The sequence below is a fragment of the Porites lutea genome, chromosome 10 (genome assembly GCF_958299795.1).
Source record: "Porites lutea chromosome 10, jaPorLute2.1, whole genome shotgun sequence".
NCBI lineage: Eukaryota > Metazoa > Cnidaria > Anthozoa > Scleractinia > Poritidae > Porites > Porites lutea.
The window spans coordinates 3,675,074-3,695,032 of NC_133210.1; the positions used below are offsets into that span (position 1 = coordinate 3,675,074).

The window sequence follows — 19,959 nt, forward strand, 5'->3', positions numbered from 1 at the left end:
GCCGGCGGGGGCTGCAGACGGGGGAAGAAGTAAACTAGGTGCATTTTGGCCTATGTGAAAATTGAAAATGGTGAATTAACAGAAAAACACCGTACACTGCTGGAAGTCCCTTGCATTTTATAATTAATGCGCCAGTCAAATGTCACTAGCGACCGAACGGGTGAAACGAGGAACAGCTGTTCTCTCGGCTCTTAGAATTTACAATGCGTTTGTTTTTATTATAATGTAAGAGTTGATAACGTATGATTATCATCATTGTGCTTCCTGCATATAGATAAGCAAGCAAGTTCTCAGTACACAAGTTCTCAGTTAAACGAAGCGCCAGAAAAAGTTTAGTGAAGGTTGCACAGGAGAACAAACGAGATATTTCAGTGAAGGAAAAGGTGAGTTTTATTCAGAACTTCCTGAATAAACTGCTGTGGTGCTGTGTCGATAGAGAGAGTTAAAGAAAAGAAACAGGAATGATATAGTTTGCGTTGGTATAGCATTTAAAGCTGATACTCCGAGCGCTAAATCAGTTAAAGCGTACGCTTAAAAAGCTCTCTAGGTTAGCATAATGCTGCCGGAGGGTATACGAGAGTATATATACGACGGACCGGACCGGTCCCATCCGATGGATAGTCATTGAAAACTCAAGCATGTTTTTTTGGTCTCGACCCCCCCCCCCCCCCCCCCCCCCCATCCGCGAAGATAAAGCTGTTTTTCTTCTATGACCATGCATTTTAATTCTAAAAGTTGCAGAGATCTTTCGATAAACTTTCTTTCGAGGCGTTGAATTAATCAGTGGTCAAGTGAAACGTGACGCCATAATGATATTCAAAAGAAATTCAAAATGGGGTAGGAATGGTTGATTACAACTAGGTGCATTATGGCCTATGTGAAAATTAAAAATGGTGAATTAACAGAAAAGCGCCGTACACTGCTGGAAGTCCCTTGCATTTTATAATTAATGCGCCAGTCAAATGTCACTAGCGACCGAACGGGTGAAACGAGGGAGCAGCTGTTCTCTCGGAGGGAGACGTTGGGATTTTCGGTTTTACGGTTTTGGCAATTTTCTAGGTCGGTTTTTCGGTTTTTGCAATAAAAAACTTCGGTTTCGGTTTTGTTTTCCGTTGTGGTCTCCGGTTTTCCCCTTTTTTACATCTGGTTTTCGGTTTTTTGCAAAAACAACGCGGTTTTTCGGATTTTGGTGACCGATGTGGATTTCGGTTTTTTCCAATTTGGAAGGACGTCAAAGACAAACCTGCACGGGCTCCCAATGTGGTTTTGTGGTTGTGTCGCATTATCAACTGCCTTCAAGTTACAATTTTGCTCTTACAAGCATGTCTTTTCTGATATGATCGGAGGTCCCAAAAATTGTTTTCAGCAGAGGCTGATTTTCTATTTTAGACTCCAGTTTGCCATTAATTTCTTTTAAGATCTTGTACCGCTGGGTGATACCGGAAAGGCAATATTAATAGTCTCTCTTTAATTTTTTCTTTTGTTTTATTAAGTCAAAGTTGACCTCTGACAATAGCCTGTGTACACATGCTTTCTTTTTCTATTTTTTTTAAGAGTTTGTTCTAAGCAATCTTATTGTTTCGCCTTTAATGCCACCCCCGAGGGTGGCACGAGGTACATTGTATATCAGTCGAAAGGTTTCAGTCGGCTTGTAATTGTTTTTGATGTCCACAAAAACCACATTGAGAGTCCGTACAGTAGGTCTGTCTTTAACTTCCTTCCCGGGTTAGATTCCTCTGTTGGTCTCTGTGCAGTCACATGTTTGGCTACTTTATATATTTCTATTTTACAGTCAATCCAGGTCAAACTGGAATGTGGGATTTTGGATTTTTAATGGGGTGTACACCTGGAGAGCTTTTCGCGGACGCAAAACTTCCCCCAATGTCCTCTATTGCCATTCAGTCAAGGATCTTTGTAAATTCTCCTAAAGGGCCCTAAGCCAGATATGCCGGTTTTAGGACCTAGCATCCACAGATAGTGTTGATACTTTGATGATATTAACATCTAGAATGATGATGTGCTATTGTGTAGTCCGCATGTTCCATATATCACCAACGTTTGAGATCTAGACTAGGGTTTGGTGAAAATTGAGCTGTATAAATATTCAATTTTGATGTTTTTGTGTGCGGTTTACGGTTTTGATCGAAATCTATCGCAGTTTTTCGGTTTTGGGTAATTTTTAGAGCGGTTTTTCGGTTTTTTATAGACCCCAACGCCCCCCTCCTCTCGGCTCTTAGAATTTACAATGCGTTTGGTTTTATTATAATGTAAGAGTTCATAACGTATGATTATCATCATTGTGCTTCCTGCATATAGATAAGCAAGCAAGTTCTCAGTACACAAGTTCTCAGTTAAACGAAGCGCCAGAAAAAGTTTAGTGAAGGTTGCACAGGAGAACAAACGAGATATTTTATATATTTCAGTGAAGGAAAAGGTGAGTTTTATTCAGAACTTCCTGAATAAACTGCTGTGGTACTGTGTCGATAGCTAGAGAGAGGTAAAGAAAAGAAACAGGAATGATATAGTTCATGTCAACTGCGTTGGTATAGCATTTAAAGCTGGCAGTCCGAGCGCTTAATCAGTTAAAGCGTTCACTTAAAAAGCTCTCCAAGAGGTTAGCATAATGCTGCCGGAGTCTATACGAGAGAATACGACGGACCGGACCAGTCCCATCCGATCAGTGGATAGGCATTGAAAACTCAAGCATGTTTTTTTGGGTCTCGAACCCCCCCCCCCCCTTCCAGTTTGAACCATGTGTAAATGTTTGTTTTACCGTACGAGTTTTTTCCGTGGCCGGAACGGTGAGAATTTTTAATTTCTTAAAAAGATATTAACAGGTAAAAAGTGACACGTAACCTATTTTGCTTAATTACTAATTAAATAAAAACGTGAGTCAACCATTCCGGCCAGATTCAAGCGAGAAACGATGATACAATGACAAAAATGCTGTACTTAATATATACTGTGTTGCTGAACCACACAGCCTATGCAGTATGTCCCAATCCACAACAAAAATAGTGTCATTTCATGACAATGTTCGAAAATATGCACATCTTCAATGCAGACATGCCTGGAGCCAAATTGCAACATAGGACATGAAGTGGTTACAGCCCAGAGAGTAAGGTTTATCTCAGCTCCACTGATACTGACACTTCGAGGAAGATTTACTGACAGATGTGTTTTCACACCCATCACATTGTACAGTGTATTTCGGTTACTAACAAGGGCAAATAAAGTTCCTTATGTCCAGTATCCACATGGATTAATAAGAGAGTGTTGAGGCCAATCCTCAACAAGAGAACAATTTTTGTTTTCCTAAGTCCGTTCCATTCCGTTTTTGTAATTTATTCTCCCAGCATGCTTAGTGAGCGCGTCTCAGTGTCGTCGTGTAGCGAGAAAGAAACCATGTGCTTTGTAACGCGCTAGTCGCCGGGAGTTTCTCATCGTATGGTGAGTCTTAGGAGCTCGTGTATTTCCAAATTCCGTTCCAGCAGTGATTAAGTGTTTGTTTTGTAGGTTTTTACTTGCGAGGTGAAGCTTGTTAGCCAAAGATGAGACTCCAATTCCGATCCTGTTGTGTTGTTAAGAAAATATGCTGAGTGTGCAACTCTCGATTATTAAACTTGTGTTCAAGAACCCTTGTGTTGTGAAGGCGCGTTTTTGTCCCCTGGACATCTTCGTAAAAACCATACGAGCATCTTGCCTGTGATTAGTGGACGTCGAAAGTCTTAACTGTGAAAATATTTGTGCGTGTGAATCGAAGTGACATCAAAGGTCATGACTCAACGAGGAATCCTACTCGAGCGTTTGGAGGTGTTGGACAGATCCCGAAGGGGATATTTGTCTAATATTACGAAACTGTGTCATCAACTGGATGAAAATCTCGGAGACTTCGGCAACGTCGTCAAGATACGAACCGTACAAACTAGCCTTAATTCCGCGTGGGAGCAGTATTGTGTTTGTGTTGAGAAATACGGTGATTTACTCGATACCAGCTGTGAAAGGTATCAAAGAGTCTTGAGCGACCGTGCGGTTCAGCAGTCAAGGATACAAGGATACAATGAGAGAATAGATCAGTTTATTGCCAGTGCCGCTGCCTTTTATAACAGCCAAGTGTTAGAAGAAGTTAAATCAATCAAGGAGTGTACCCCTCCAGAATCTGTGAAATCTAATGGTAGTCGTGTCTCAAAATCAAGTGTGTGTAGCTCCAGGTCCCAAAGGGCTAAAATAGAAGCAGCGAAGGCCCTACTTATGCAGCAACAAGCTGAAGAAAGGAGTAAGAAGCTAGTAGAACTGGAGGTAAAAAGAGTCGAAATGGAAATAAAACGAACGGAATTAGAGTTGCAACACCGATTAGAACTTACCAAATTGGAAGCAGAAAGGGAAGTTACGGCTGCAAGAAATCAAGTAGAACTAGCCAATTTAGAGGCTTCCCTTGCAGAACAGGAAATATCTGATCCAGTCACGGGCCTGGAGGGTATCAAATGGTCTCCAAATCTTGACCTAAAGGTCTCAAGGTCTCAATCCTCAAGGGTGCCACCCGAAACACTACCATCTGCGATTAGTGGCAATAATGTACCAGTGACCAAGCCATCTCATACATCAACACCAGGATTAGTAAATGCCCAGACTTCCAATACACTCACTTCTGGAAACACCTATTTCAAAGTGCCAGGTGTAAGTTTCAGAACTCCTACTGTTACGGATGAGGGTACACTTGAGACTGTTAAACCACGTATTCAAGACAACGGCCAGTCAGAACCTGCCGACCCACCCACTGAAGAAACCCCATGTCTCACGAGCACCAACCGCTGTACAGCCACGCCCAGTGCTGCTGGTTCAATTATGAATGAAAGTCTTGTTGCTATCATGTCTTCAGTGGAGAAAATGAGTGCCGCTTATGATCTACCTCATGTACAAGTTCAGAAGTTTGATGGATCCCCTGAAAATTACCCAGCCTTTCGTCAGAGATTTAAGCAGTTGGTTGAAACCAGGCCTCTCAGTGATGATGTGAAAATGACCCGTCTGTTACAGTTCTTGAACGGTCCTGCCCTGACTGCAGTGCAGAGATATGAGCCAATGCCTGGTGGCCTGGCAAAGGCACTCAAGACACTAGAGGAACGGTTTGGCCAGCCATTTCAAGTAGTGAGAGCATGTGTTGAATCACTTACGAAGGGACCTGCTATACAAGCAAATGATAAGGACAGCCTGCAGCGCTATGCTGATACTGCGCAAGTTACCTATGGCACTTTAGAGTCAATGGGATACCTTAGTGAGATGAATATAGATAATCTGGAGAAAGTCATGGCGCGGCTGCCAAAGTGGATGCAATCCAAATTTGCCGAACATTTGAAGAATCTCGAGCGTAAGGGTCAGAAAATGCCAAATTTCAAGGATGTTGTAGATTTCCTCAAGGAGAGAGCCTTTGTCCTGAGCCACCCTTTCTTTACTAAGTCAGGAACTCCTAAGGGTTTTACCTATTCTTTAACAGCAACAAATCCTGAATCCTGTGCAATGTGCCATCAACACCATCCACTGTAACGTTGTGAAGTATTCAAATCCACGTCTCCGAGGGAGAGAAATGACTTTGTAAAACAGAAAAAGATTTGCTTCAATTGTATCAACTCAACTAAACACAACTCAAGGAAGTGCAAGTCCTTAATCAGGTGCAGGGTAGAAGGTTGTGGGAAGTCACATCACACATTGTTACACTTCACTGAACCTAGAGACAGAGGGAACCAGCAAAGAGACGGTCCTAACGGTGAGGACGTTAATCAAGGCTTAAGGCCTAATCAAGCCACTATTTCTATGTGCTCCTCAGTGGCCGCAGTTAGTTCGTGCGAAGTGTTGCTTCAAGTCATCCCAGTTAGAGTGATTAGTAAGTCTGGCAACCAGATTACTACCTTTGGCCTACTAGACTCAGGCTCCGACATAACCATGATTCACCCGTCTCTCGTGAAACTGCTGAACATTAAGGGCTCACCAAGTAAGCTGTCACTCACGACAGTAAACAATGCCGATACAGAAGAAGAGGGTCTGAGAGTTGACTTCCAAATTGCTTCAGTAGACAGCGAGAATGACCATCTGATTGATGTCAAATCTGCCTGGGCTGTAAAGGATCTTACAATTCCCCTAAAGCACACAAAGGTGACAAGGTCTGTTGGTCAGTGGCCACATCTGCAGCAAGTTTGCTTCCCGGAAGTAGAGAGAAGTAAGATTTCTATCCTGCTTGGTACAAACATCCAAGAGGTCTTCATACCGCTTGAAGTTAAAAGAGGTAGACCAAATGAGCCGATCGCAATCAAGTCCTGTATTGGTTGGAGTATACTTGGTGGCTGTCCCAGTGTACCTTCTTCCACTCCTGTGCAAGTCAATCTCATTAGAGGGGAGGATGTTACCCTAAGTGACCACCTTGAAGAATTCTGGAGAGTCGAGTCCTATGGTACGAGCAAGTGTGAAACCAAGTCCCTGTCTGTGGAGGACCAAAGAGCTATGAACTTGATATCCAATTCAATCTGTAAACATGATGGCCATTATGAGATGGGCCTCCTGTGGAAGAGTGACAATCCTGTGCTTTCTTACAACAGAACACTAGCTGAAGCGAGACTGCAACACTTAAAGAGACGCTTCCTTCGAGATCCAGAACTTGAAGTCAAATATAGAGCTGTGATTGAAGACTGTGTGACCCAGGGATATGCAAGAAAGCTCACAAAGGAGGAAGCAGAAACAGTCAGCAAAACCACATGGTTCCTGCCTCACCACCCAGTAAGCAATCCGAACAAGCCAGGCAAGGTGAGAGTGGTGTTTGACGCGGCTGCAAGATTCAGCGGCACGTCCCTAAACGAACAGCTCATTCAAGGACCTAGTCTGACAAATGACCTGTCTGGAGTGTTGATTCGATTCCGTGAGGAAGAAATTGCCTTCTCAGCAGATATCGAGGGCATGTTTTACCAGACCAGACTAGCCCCAAGTGATACAGATTCTCTGAGGTTCTTGTGGTGGCCTAAAGGTATTGACGAGCCTCCAGAAGAATACAAAATGTTGGTCCATATTTTTGGTGCTAAGTCTTCACCCTGCTGTGCCAACAAGGCGTTAAGCATGACAGCACAAGACAATGAAGAAAATTACCCGCCTGAAGTGATCAGAACAGTTCGTAGAAATTTCTATGTGGATGATGTCCTGAAGTCCGTCCCAAATACTGATCAAGCCATACCTCTGGCCTCAGATCTTATGAAGTTGTTGAGAGAAGGAGGATTCCGCCTAACAAAGTTTGCGAGCAATAGTCGTGAATTACTAGCCTCAATTCCTCCCGCGTCGAGGGCGAATCCCAAGTTGGACCTAGATCTAGACCAGTTACCCTTAGAGCGAGCGTTGGGTGTCTACTGGGACGCACAGTCAGATACTTTTAAGTTCAAGGCCTTACAGGCGTACAAGCCATCCACCAAGCGAGGAGTGCTTTCCGTCGTAAGCTCCCTATTTGATCCGTTGGGATTTCTTTCACCCTTTGTGTTCACAACCAAGATTCTGTTACAAGAGCTGTGGAGGCAGAAGTTGTCTTGGGATCAAGAAATTCCAGAGCCGTATTCGTCCCTCTGGCAGAAGTGGTTGCAAGAGCTGCCGTGTGTTACTACAATCGAGATACCAAGGTGTTACAAGACCCAGTGCCTTAGTGCACAAGCCACTGTGCAGTTGCACAACTTTTCCGATGCGTCAAGGCATGGTTATGCAGCAGTGTCTTACCTACGGTTCGTTGATGAGCAAGGACTGATTCACTGTTCCTTCGTTATGGGGAAGACCAGGAATGCGCCCATTAAAGAGTGGACTATACCTCGCCTAGAACTGCAAGCGTCAGTGTTAGCGGTGCGACTAAGTAACTCAATTCTGAAGGAGCTCGATCTGCAAGTTGATGAGACCTTTTTCTGGTGTGACTCAGTGACGTCCCTTCAATATATTAAGAACGAAACTAGGCGCTTCCAAACCTTTGTTGCCAATCGCGTGGCCGAAATTCATGAATCAACATCTCCAGATCAGTGGCATCATGTCCCAGGTAGTTTGAAACCCGCTGATGAGGGTTCACGAGGCGTCAGCATAGAGCATTTCCAACCCGGATGTCGGTGGTGGTCAGGTCCTTGCTTTCTGTGGCAGCCTGAACAACAGTGGCCTAATGCTCAGGTGGAAGACATTCGAAGTGATGATAAAGAGATACGAAAACCAGCCACAATCATGTTCACTACTGACACGTCCCAAGTTGATCTCCTGTTACAGCGCTATTCCTCGTGGTCCCGTTTGCTGAGAGTGATGTCGTGGGTGCTTCGCTTTGTCAAGCCACTAAAGAAGGAAAAACCTGAATGTGTCGTCGGACGTACACTTACCCTTGTTGAGCTTCAGCGAGCAAGCGAAGTAATTACGAGACTGGTGCAGCTCCAACATTTCCGTGAAGAGTACATGGCTTTGAAAGAAGGCAGACAGGTGAAATGTAGCAGTAGTTTGGCCACTCTTAGTCCGATCCTAAGTGATGGCATTATACGTGTTGGAGGAAGAATTCACCGTGCGCCGATTACCTTTGAGGCCACCCACCCAGTGATTCTTCCAAAGTCAAGCCCTGTGTCTGTATTGATAGCTCGTTACTACCACCATGTGCTGGGCCACGCAGGCGGTGAACATGTGTTGTCCGTCCTCCGACAACGTTACTGGATACTGAGAGGAAGAGCTTTGGTGCGTCAGATCCTGAGCAAGTGTATAAGTTGCCGCAAGCGGAACATGCCTGCCTTACAGCAAGCGATGGCGGACCTGCCAAAGGAAAGGCTGTTACCTTATCATCCCCCGTTCACCTTTACGGGCCTCGACTTCTTTGGCCCCTTCTATGTGAAGCGCGCTCGTAGCGTTATCAAAGTGTATGGTTGCATATTCGTGTGCTTTAACAGCCGGGCAGTCCACATCGAAGACGTTAGTTCCTTAGAAACAGACACGTTTATTTTGGCTCTGCGCCGGTTCATCTCTGTTCGCGGCTGCCCTAAGGAGATCTGGTCAGATAACGGCACGAATTTTACTGGCGCTGAGAGGGAACTTCGGCGTTCGGTTCGAGAACTGAATGAAGAACAAATCAAGAGAGAGCTACATTCGTACGATGCGGATTGGTTCAAATATGTGTTGCCAAGGTGGCGTTTCCAACCCCCTACCGCGAGCCACATGTCAGGCGTGTGGGAGAGGCTTATTAGAAGTGTGCGGAAGGCTATGAATGCTGTCTTGAGCAAACCAGGCGCTGCAATCCCTTTGGAAACCCTGCGCACCGTATTCGCCGAAGTCACGTCCATTCTAAACAGTCGTCCCATTTCCCCAGCAAGTGATGATCCAAGTGACATGGAGCCACTCACTCCAAACCACCTACTTTTACAGCGACGAAATCTCGCCATACCCCCCGGTGTCTTCGCCAAGGAAGAGCTGTACTCACGCAAGCAGTGGAGACATGCACAATTCCTTGCTAACTGTTTTTGGTCGCGATGGGTTCTAGAGTACGTGCCCACCTTACAGCAACGCCACAAGTGGCTACTAAATAAGAGGAATTCAGCAGTGAATGACCTGGTTCTTGTGGTGGACAAAACTGTGCCGAGATCCCGCTGGTTGCTGGGTCGCGTAACGAAAGTGTTTCCTGGTGAAGATTCACGTGTCCGCACCGCCGAAGTGAAGACAAAGGACTCTTCTCTTACTCGTCCTGTGACCAAGTTGTGTCTCCTTGAAGAAGCTGCGTGACAGGTTTGCCGTAGAGTGCACTGAACGTTGCAAGATTGAACTGAAAACATTGTCGTGAAATAACAGTCGGTTTAGAACTTTAACATTAATTAGTGATTGTCTACGGGGGCTGTTCAGCCCTACCCCCCGGGATGTTGAGGCCAATCCTCAACAAGAGAACAATTTTTGTTTTCCTAAGTTCGTTCCATTCCGTTTTTGTAATTTATTCTCCCAGCATGCTTAGTGAGCGCGTCTCAGTGTCGTCGTGTAGCGAGAAAGAAACCATGTGCTTTGTAACGCGCTAGTCGCCGGGAGTTTCTCATCGTATGGTGAGTCTTAGGAGCTCGTGTATTTCCAAATCCCGTTCCAACAGTGATTAAGTGTTTGTTTTGTAGGTTTTTACTTGCGAGGTGAAGCTTGTTAGCCAAAGATGAGACTCCAATTCCGATCCTGTTGTGTTGTTAAGAAAATATGCTGAGTGTGCAACTCTCGATTATTAAACTTGTGTTCAAGAACCCTTGTGTTGTGAAGGCGCGTTTTTGTCCCCTGGACAGGGAGTAACACATTGCATACACTGCTATAGGGCAGCACTGTTTACAGGAACATCGGTAACTATTAACATTTGATATACTACAATGTTCAACATCAATATTGCTTGAGAAAAGATGAGGTTCAAAGGTGGCAATATGTACACCTTTAAGTTTATATATATATCCTCATTCCTATGTAGGGTCTGAAAATATTGTACTAATTTATGCATGGATGGTATTTCCAACAATACACATGCCCCCTTACTATGACTGTTATGATCTCTAGCATGAGAATCAAATACATTATATACCCAGCCTGAATGCTGTAGATACCAACACCAATAATTGCCACCGTTAAAATGAATGAGTTGTAGTTCAGTGCCAAGAGTATTTCAAATGCTGTACCCTGTGAGTGGCATATACAATAGTGATGGATGTTAGAAGTATAACTGTCACTGTATTCAAGGAGGAAAAATTGCTCAAACACTGTAACCATTCCTGGCAATTCTGTTAACATTAACATAGATTGTCTTGCAAGCAGTAACAGACCAGAATATAACTGAATACCAACAATAATTATTTGAGTCACATCATCAACTGAAGTAGTCTTCGTTATCTTACTGTAAATTAAAGTGCCCGGACTCATTGCGACACATTGTTATCCAGCATTTTCCCCAAATACTGTAACATTTCCTTGACAGTATGGAGCATTAACTGTTTTTGTAGCATCTACATAAACTGAAGGTTCTGGATTCTTCTCGATATCAGTACAAAGCTTAAATTGGCCAAAATTAACCCGGTGATTCAAACTGTTGTAAATACTATAAAATGGATAACTGCACGCACAGAGGGGCAAATTCTTACTTAAAAGCCTATTTGGATATCTCATTCCACCTAAATCGCCTGTGCTTCGATGCTTAGACGACAGATACACCTTCCCTCGTTTACGAACTAGTTTTTGAGTTGCCCTTAAGTACAAAAACCTCACACTGTTACAGTTACTTCTGTACCTGTTTACCTGTAAGTGTAAACCTTTTCTATTTTTAACGTAACAATGAATTTCACATGTAGACTGTTCTCAGTCCCCTATTTTTTCGTGAGATCGTCGAGGCCCTCTTGATTTTCAAATGTACCGAGGGGGGCGGGCGTCGGGGATTATAGCTGTAGGGGGAGAGTCCCTCTATTTTTCTCGCTTCCTCCCAAACCGCCCCCGCCCCCTAAGTAGTTTTGACACTAATGCAAGGGCAGGCCGTAACGCAAAGCGCTCGATCTCGACGATCTTACGGAAAAATAGAGGACTGTGAACAGTCTATTTCAGACGGCAATGGTGTATTTTTCCCAATACTCTTCCATACAAAAAGTGGCACTTTCCGTGTTTTCTGTAACAAAGATTTTAATTTGTTCATCGGTAGTCTGCTAGGTTCATGACGGTATCCTGTCATTTCGTTCGAGTATGTATAATATGCGAGCGAGCGAGTCATGCGAGTCAACAAGCAAGCCACGCGAGCCATGCGAGTCAGCACAAAATAACTTTGTTTTTAACTTTATAAACTACAAAAAAACTAGCCTCTGTAACTAAGTAACGTATTTATTCCAAGGGCACGTCTTAACAAGCTTAAAAGTTCGCCAACATTTGACAAATTGAATTCGTTAAACAAAGGTTTAAAGGTTCTTCCTGGTAAGTCACGTGACTAGAACATAGCAATAAAACGGGGTGGTAGGCCTACACGACTTTTACCTCATGTCAAAATGCTGCTTATTCCCATAAAGTTTTTTTTTCTCTCTGCCGGGTAGATTATGCTTTGGAAGTTTCTATATTTTAACTGAGCAAAATTGATTTTAGCCGCATGTTTCACACAGAGAGGTCATGACACACATATCGATTTACTGTAGTTGTTGTTTCTGGTTGGGAGGATTTGCCCTCTGATACTAGTGAATTTTCTTTGACCTCTTTTGAAGCGTAAAGCTTTTATATTACGGCTGAATAAGCGTTCCAATTTTCTCCAAAGTACCTTCTGGATCGGAATAACTAAGTGATTTTCTTTGGTCCGTGAGTGCAATGTTTTTCTGCAATGCCGCATCACGCTGGCCCCAGCTCGTTAGTTTTCTTTGCAGAATGTTATATTAGCATGGATGGTGATGTACAGATCCAAAATTGTAAGAATGAAGTGCAGCTTAAACTGAAGCTACATCAACTTACTATGGAGAATTGAATTGTGACTCCGTAAACTCCAGCTTAGTGTTTTTCTAAAGATAGTGTGAGTCTTTTGACTGGAGCGCGTAGTTCCTCCCTTGGTTATAGCCCCCGGGGGGGGGGGGTGTACTGCTATATATGGGCTATATAGGTATGTGCCGCTGTGGGGTTATAGCTTGTTATTGCCACTTTGTGATCAGGCAAGACTGGGAACTAACATCTGTCTCGCATGGCCCACATGATGACTCGCATGACTCGCATGAATCGCATGACTCGCTGGCTCGATGCGCATGACTCGCTGACTCGCTGGCTCGCAGTTTGTCAAGACCCATTTCGTTCCATGGTCAGATCGTTCCAATCAATAATCAGATCGTTCCATAAAGTAGTCAGTTCGTTCCACATTTGAAACGTCAAGTAAATCTTTCTAAATTTGTTGAGTGAATTTTATCGAGAAGAAAAACGTTTCGTTCATACCACAAGCTGATAAAATAATGATCGATCCAACGTCAATAATCGTTTGAAAACAAACAAGAAACGATTTCAACCAGCCACGGGCTTTAACATTTAAACCGCCGCTGTGAGAGTTTTTGAGCTAGAATTGATCGATGGTTTTGAAAGATATAGCACAGCAAGTAAAAGCTATGCCGTTCTGAAGGTACAGTATTTCGAAGCGCTTGTAACCTAAATATTTCTTTGCAGCGCCCGATTTAAGCAAATTTCAAAAACAACTTGAGTTTTGCATTACAATCTCGATTTTATGGTAATTCAGTTTGTCTTGCCGAAAATATAATTGACTAACCTGATTTAAACCAATGGAATTGTAAGTTCTGTTATAAAAAAATTTCCCACGACAAGATCTCAATTCAACTTCTTTTCTTTCCTCCACTACACAATTTTCCTTCTGTACCTGACTAGCTCATTACCTGGCTTGTCGTCACCTCGCTGCCATCAAAACACTCTAACACAAAACTTGCTGATAATGCAAAATCCAGACGTACAGCATCCTACATGTACCGCGTCATAATATGACAATAATTTATACACAATAGGGACTTTTAGATCCCACGACGCGGACGGTAACGAGAACGTCAAAAAAAACAATTGGTTTAATAAGCAAAACAACAACTTCGCACGTGCATCACGCTTTTTTGTACATAGTCTTTCCAGACCTGTTTTTGCATGACTACATGTACGACGTGAAAATGCCTAATTTGGCGTTTTATGGAGGACGTAAACAAGCAACGACGAAATTTTATTTCTCTTTCTGAGCTTGGATATGGTCCCTTGAAATTCAGCTTCAGGAGGGTTCGCCTACATTTGACAAAAGAAAAGGGAGGAATAATCGCTATTAAGACTGAAAGAACGCAAATTCACTTTTTAAGCGACCTTCTCGTTACCGTCGCGTCGTTAGATCTTAAAGTAGGCTTTTGTACATTATGCTTTTGCTTCCCTACTAAAATGCTCCACCTTAATGCTCCATTTTTTCCACAAAAATGCTCGGTCTCCCCAAAAACGTCACTAAAATGCTCGGATTGATGCTCATTATACAAACGGTTTTTTAAATTAATTTCAAAGTTTACACTTACAAAAACGTGCAAGTGTTGCAAGTAACAACGACGACGTGTACAACCAAAAAAACCAGCTGTATTAGGTTTTTGTGAATTTTGAATTCTAGTCTTCATTGTGTTTAAAAAAGCAGGAGCTCATGGGGCATGGGCTCCTGAAAAAAAGTTAATTTCTATTTTATTTTCTCGGAAAAATTAATTTTCCGGGGAAAATGCCACTAAAATGCTCAATGCTTTTGCCTCGCTAAAATGCTCGAAAAAATGCTAGCATAATGTGCAAAGGCCTATCTTAAAGTCCCTAATCAGATGAAAAAACGCAACACGTAATAGAAAAACAAGCACATTAACCGTCAGCCTGCCAAACAAAATTGAAATAATAAAAAGAATTGTTACTGTTATCACAGTAGTTCCAAAAGAAGCCTCAGTCCCTTTTGGTTTCAATTGTTGACAATCGTCTCTTCCTTCATCGGAACAGATTTTTATCACAAACAACTCGTTGTGCATGTGTTCCGCAATGCAAAAATCAAAATCGGTATTGTCACACTTATAACCAGCTAGACAAATCTTGCGAATCTCAAACGTGTTAAACATTCCTCTGTTCAAACTCTTATCCATTTTACACGTACACTCCTGATATTCCGATATGTCATTGCGTCTATGGGGTCCATGAGTCTTTGATGTAATTGAATGTTTTGATAATTTCCTTTGTTTTTCTTTGAGTTCGCGGACCAGCCCATTCCGAAAACACTCAGTGTTATTTTTTGGTGTGGGCCTACCGCGAACAGTGTGCGCATTTGTAAGTTTAACCCGATATAACATAATTGAACAATATATTAACACGTTCCTCGAAACGCCGCGGCCAAATGTTATCGAAACTTCTTTTAACTGCTGCTTCGAAAAATTTCGGATCAAACGATATCCAAATCGTGCCTTATTGGATTATCCACTCGACCTAACAAGATCGACCAATCACAAAATAAGGAAAAGAAAATGGACATAAAGGTCATTGCTCGTGATTTGTGATTGGACAGATGGATTTCGATCCGTTTTGTGAGTTTCCGTGGGTAGTCCTTTCATTCCGGTTGGTACGAACCAAACGGTTTGTGGCTTACCATTAACCAATTTCTCGGTTCTTTCTCGGTTCCAGACTCACGCTACAAAGTTCGCCCTTTTTTGGATTCAAACCGTAACGGATGTGGCATTTCTACGGTAAACTGGTAAATCGCTTACCATTGTGCTTTCGACACCCCAACCGGATTTTTGTGTCAAATGGTAAGCACCTCAAAACGCACTCTTCAATTTTCGGTTGGAATTTCCGAAAAGTGGCCTTACCATTTACTTTCCATCCGGAATTTCCGAAATATTCTGTCAAATGGTAAAAACCCTGTGTTTCAAGGTTCGTTGCTTGTGATCTTATTGTGACCAAAACCCGACGTTAATATTCCAAATATTTTTGATAGATTTCATCCCTGGACTTCAGACTTCCAAATTTCGATGAGGCAAAAATACTGAGGATTCAGATTAACTTTTGAGATCGTAAAAGTGCGATAAAGTGCCATGTGCTAGCACAGCTTTCTTTCCCACGTGCCTCTTACCTTGTACAAGACGTTCGCATGGCAGATAGTCGCCTCGCTTTGCTTGTTTACTTGCCTTGTTTAAGTTAGCACGTATTGCGTGCCTATTGCACATTTGCGTCAAAACAAGCCGTTTCCATTACTCTATTTGGGCCACGCCCAAATAATTAGTCACACAATATGTTTTTGAATAGTCTTAGAAAGAAGGACGTTAAAATAGAAACGCTTTAGGTCAACAATCTTCTAAGTGTCTTAAAAAATGGCAGTGACAGTTTACGAAAGTGAAACTTGGACGGCTGTACGGTCGCGTATTTTGGAAATCAATTGGCCGTAGGGAGCAGATCAGGAGCGCACTGGCATCAATTTGGCTAGTCATTGTCATTGTTTTTTTTTTCTTACCCCAATTCAGGCAGACGCAGACGACTATGGGCAAAGCAATTTTTCTAAATATTGGTTTCGTTGTCGTGGTTATAAAAACGGTCACAAGTAAGTAATCTTTAAATTTTCTACAATTACTGTACTCTCGGTTTTTAGTTAAACTGAGCTCCTGGTTAAAAAGACACTTGTTTAGTGAATATTGGAGGCTTATAAATTTATTATCTTTTTACTGGCACTTAGTTGTAGTCGCCGTGCAAAAACCCTTCAAATAGGCAAATTTTTCCTGTATTATCATTATTAATGTTTTCGGCTTTTAGAATTTTCCAAACAGCGTAGTACAGTCAACTCTCTTATAGCGACCACTTCTCGTAAGCAAACACCTCCCGTAAGCGACCGCTTTATAAATAACCGTTTTGTTTCAATCAAATACCGTTTCAAAAACTCTCTCGTAGGCGACCACTTCTCATATATTTTTAGCGACCGCGACCACTTTTAACGCCAGAAATTTAACATATCCTTTTGTGTTCTGTTTCTGGTAAGCGACCACCCGGGCATGATCACCTAGGATTAAAAAAAAAAAAAAACATTGCTCATATGTCAAAAAGTTCAGTTTTTAATAGCGCTAACCAAGCTTGCTGACAAATTTTAGCAGGTTTACAAAAAGGATGGCTGTTTTATACGATCTGTAGGTTAAAAAAAAGGAATTTTAACTCGATGCTGCAAAATGCTATGCATAACGTTTCTACAGTTGCTGAAGCAAGCTCAAGTCGTTGTCAAACATTATTTATTTACCTTATTTTAGCTTGTAAGGTAATAATTTATCAAATGTAATTACGTTAATCAGGTCAGTTCGAACTCCTTTTCTTGATTTTTTCCGTAGACGACCACCTCCCGTAAGCGACCACTTTCTCGTGCACCTAGGGTGATCGATTACGAGAGAGTTGACTACTTTTGTATCATCTTGTACATGGAGTTTAAATATTTTAGCAGATAAATTATTGCCTCATTAACACACGCTCATGATTCCCTTATCAAACATTATACAATGATGTGAATGCTACGCGCGCTGTGATTGGTCGTTGCCCATGATCTATTAGAGTACAGATACATGGATGACGTCACGGGAAACTTGTTTTCTTTGTTTTGTTCAACGTGGCACGCGGTTTTGAAAATGTTTGTGAGATTATTTCGGATTGAGGCAAGTGAAAGCTTCGGAAAAAGTTTAGCAGGAGCAGTTTACAAAGAAGAAAAATGGAGAAACGGAGACCAACCAGGACTACTTGACAATGCCTAAACTACAAGAAATCTTCACAACAGTTGCCAGTCTTCGCTACGAGAGACTCGCTGTTTTGCAAAATGTTTTCGCTATTATTCTTCTTTGAGCAAGAAAACACGGTGAAAAACTTTTCGAAGAAACTATACACAAGTAAGATAAAGAAGAAGCTAAGATGAAAAGTTGGGTTTGGGACTTAAAAAATGCCTAAACTAGCACAAATCCTCAAAAGGTCAAGCGGTTCGAGGCAGGTATGTGTATCGGTCTTTTTCTTTTCTGATCATTGTATAAAACAAATAGATTCCATGTTGCCGTGGGTCTGTTCAGTAATAAATCACAGAGGACGTCAAAATTTGGTAAAAACAACAGTGACACACTAGCCTGCGGCTCGTGTGCCACTTCTTTGTTTTTACGACGTTTTGACGTCATCTGTGATCTATTACTGAACAAACGCACGGCAACATGGAATCTATTTATTAAATAGACAATAGCATATTTAAAGCGAAAAATGACACATATAGGCCCGTTTCAAACGTTGTGCCACTGCCATGAATTCGAATTTGGTACGGCAGTAGCACGCATTGTTTTCCATACATGCAGCTATTTCGAGTGTCGGAAAAAGCGCACTCGACCATCCCGAAAGGCATTGTGGGTGGTTTTGAGTTCTCTGTTCTTCAAAGAAATTTGAAAGAATTGGCACGAAAGGCCATGGAAATGTGTTTTCGAGTGCTAGAGGAAAGCAACAAAAGTAGGTTCGACAGCTACGGTAGTCAGGAACAATGTATTGATCATATCCCATATTACCTTTCGGGATTGTCGCGTGCACATTTTTTCCGACAACCTATCTAGAAATAGCTGTTTACACCTACTTGCAGTAGCTTTGTCATTGAAAATTGCCAAAAGGAAAAATGAAATTGAAAGAAGCCAAATAGAATTAATTAGGCATATACTTATAAACCACTGTGGGCTGCATTCACTTGCAACGTACACGAATCTTTGTTTATTACAGATTAAATTAGCTGCAAAAACCGTGGACGAAGATCCTGCTAGTTGTAAACGTTGGATCTCTAGAAAAGAGATCAAATCAGCCAAAATATAAACAACCAAGAACAAGAAGTCCAAAGACTACTGCAAAGCTGATTTAAAACAACGTATATTGTTTTTTATAACAATATTTCGGCTGGCGATACCAGCCTTCTTGACTTCTGAAGACGTTGATGACACCCATTGAGCAAAAAGTTTTGCCTATTCTTGCATTTTTTGGCCTAGACTTAGTAATTTAAGGCTATTTAGTCGACGCATATCCATGAATTATTTCACCATTTTATTTCTTTCCAAAAAGCTATGCTGTGCGCCGCTCCGTTGCCTGTAAACTAGCGATTGTCGATTGGGACAATTGTACCATCATATCAATCGATTGTATTGTTCGCATCTTCCAAATTTGGTTAAACTGGTTATGAAAAATTGGCCAACAAGTCCACACGATCTAGTGGGTTTCAAGGTGCAACGCGACTTTGATATAATAAGTCAAGTGATCTCCAAATAACATAATTATTTTCCTTTATTCTAGCCGGATTTGCAGCCGAAGTTTGTCCCAGCCCCCCTGTTGTGTACGCCTCCGAGGGTAACAACGTTACTATCTGCTGGAAGATAGTACCAGAGGCAAATCCCACCCTTTTAAAGCGCTACATAGTATTGGCCTTATTAAGACCTGGTGATGAGCAGATGAAAATAGTAGGCCAAGCAGATGGTAACGGCACACACCACAGGACGTTCAATTTTCATACCAACTTATACGTTGGCAGGGCTACTGTGGAAGCTGATCTAGTGTCGAAAATTTTGTATCTAAGATTGGTAAATTACACCAGCGAAATGGAGAATATCTATTGCGCACGCTATGAGATGAACAGTGGCTCCAATCCTATTAGAACTTGTCACTTTCAAGCTGTTTTCCTGCGAAATACTGGTAAGCATATCGGCTTTCATCACTCCACGAAAAATTGGATTTACACAAATTTACTCAGGAAAAATATGGAGCAAAAAAGTTCAAACTAGGGGGAAATCAAAGGCAAAGATGGTAAACACCACATTTGCGTACTAGTTTGCATGGGCTAGTAAATTCGTAAATTCGTAAATTGGTAGAAAATACCATCCTACCATTGGTAGTGAATACCATCTTTGCTCTTGATTCAGTAGTTTGCACCTTTTTGCACTAAATTTGCTCTGAGTAAATTTCTTGCAAATCAAATTTTCCGTGCAGTGCATGATTCTTTTCATTAATCCTGAATTGTGATCATTGGTCTATAGTGCCCTATACGCTGCGTTTATTTTGGATAAATGAAACATCAGCAAAATCTCCCATTTGCTGAGTGGGCTTCATGGAAAGTAGAGGAAAGCCGGCGTAGCAAGCGTTTCAGATCGCGAAAACTAAAGCGAGAGCAAAAAAAAGAGGGAAGAGGAGAGGGCGGGGAAAGAGGAAACCTTTTTCTCCCTCCCGTCCCCTTTCATTCCTTGTTTTTGCTCTCGTCCCCACTTTCTCGGTGAGTTCTCTCGGAACCGCTCGCTATGCAGGCCAAAAGAGAAGTACGCACAGTCATGTATTCACAATTTTGAACTATTTCCAAAGGCAATTTTTAGATGAAAAAAACTCAGACTTACTATTGTAAAAGGTTTGAACCCAGGAGTCATTTAAAAAGTAGGTTGAGTTTGATCGTCC

At 42.1% G+C, this 19,959-nt stretch overlaps 1 long non-coding RNA gene across 1 annotated transcript; it reads left to right on the forward strand.

The window, feature by feature from the left end:
* The first annotated feature begins 261 nt into the window (after positions 1-261).
* Positions 262-18,929, forward strand: LOC140949800 (uncharacterized). The gene is made up of 3 exons (XR_012167117.1): positions 262-383; positions 16,002-16,078; positions 18,814-18,929. It is a non-coding gene; the product is annotated as an uncharacterized lncRNA (long non-coding RNA).
* Positions 18,930-19,959: the final 1,030 nt, after the last annotated feature.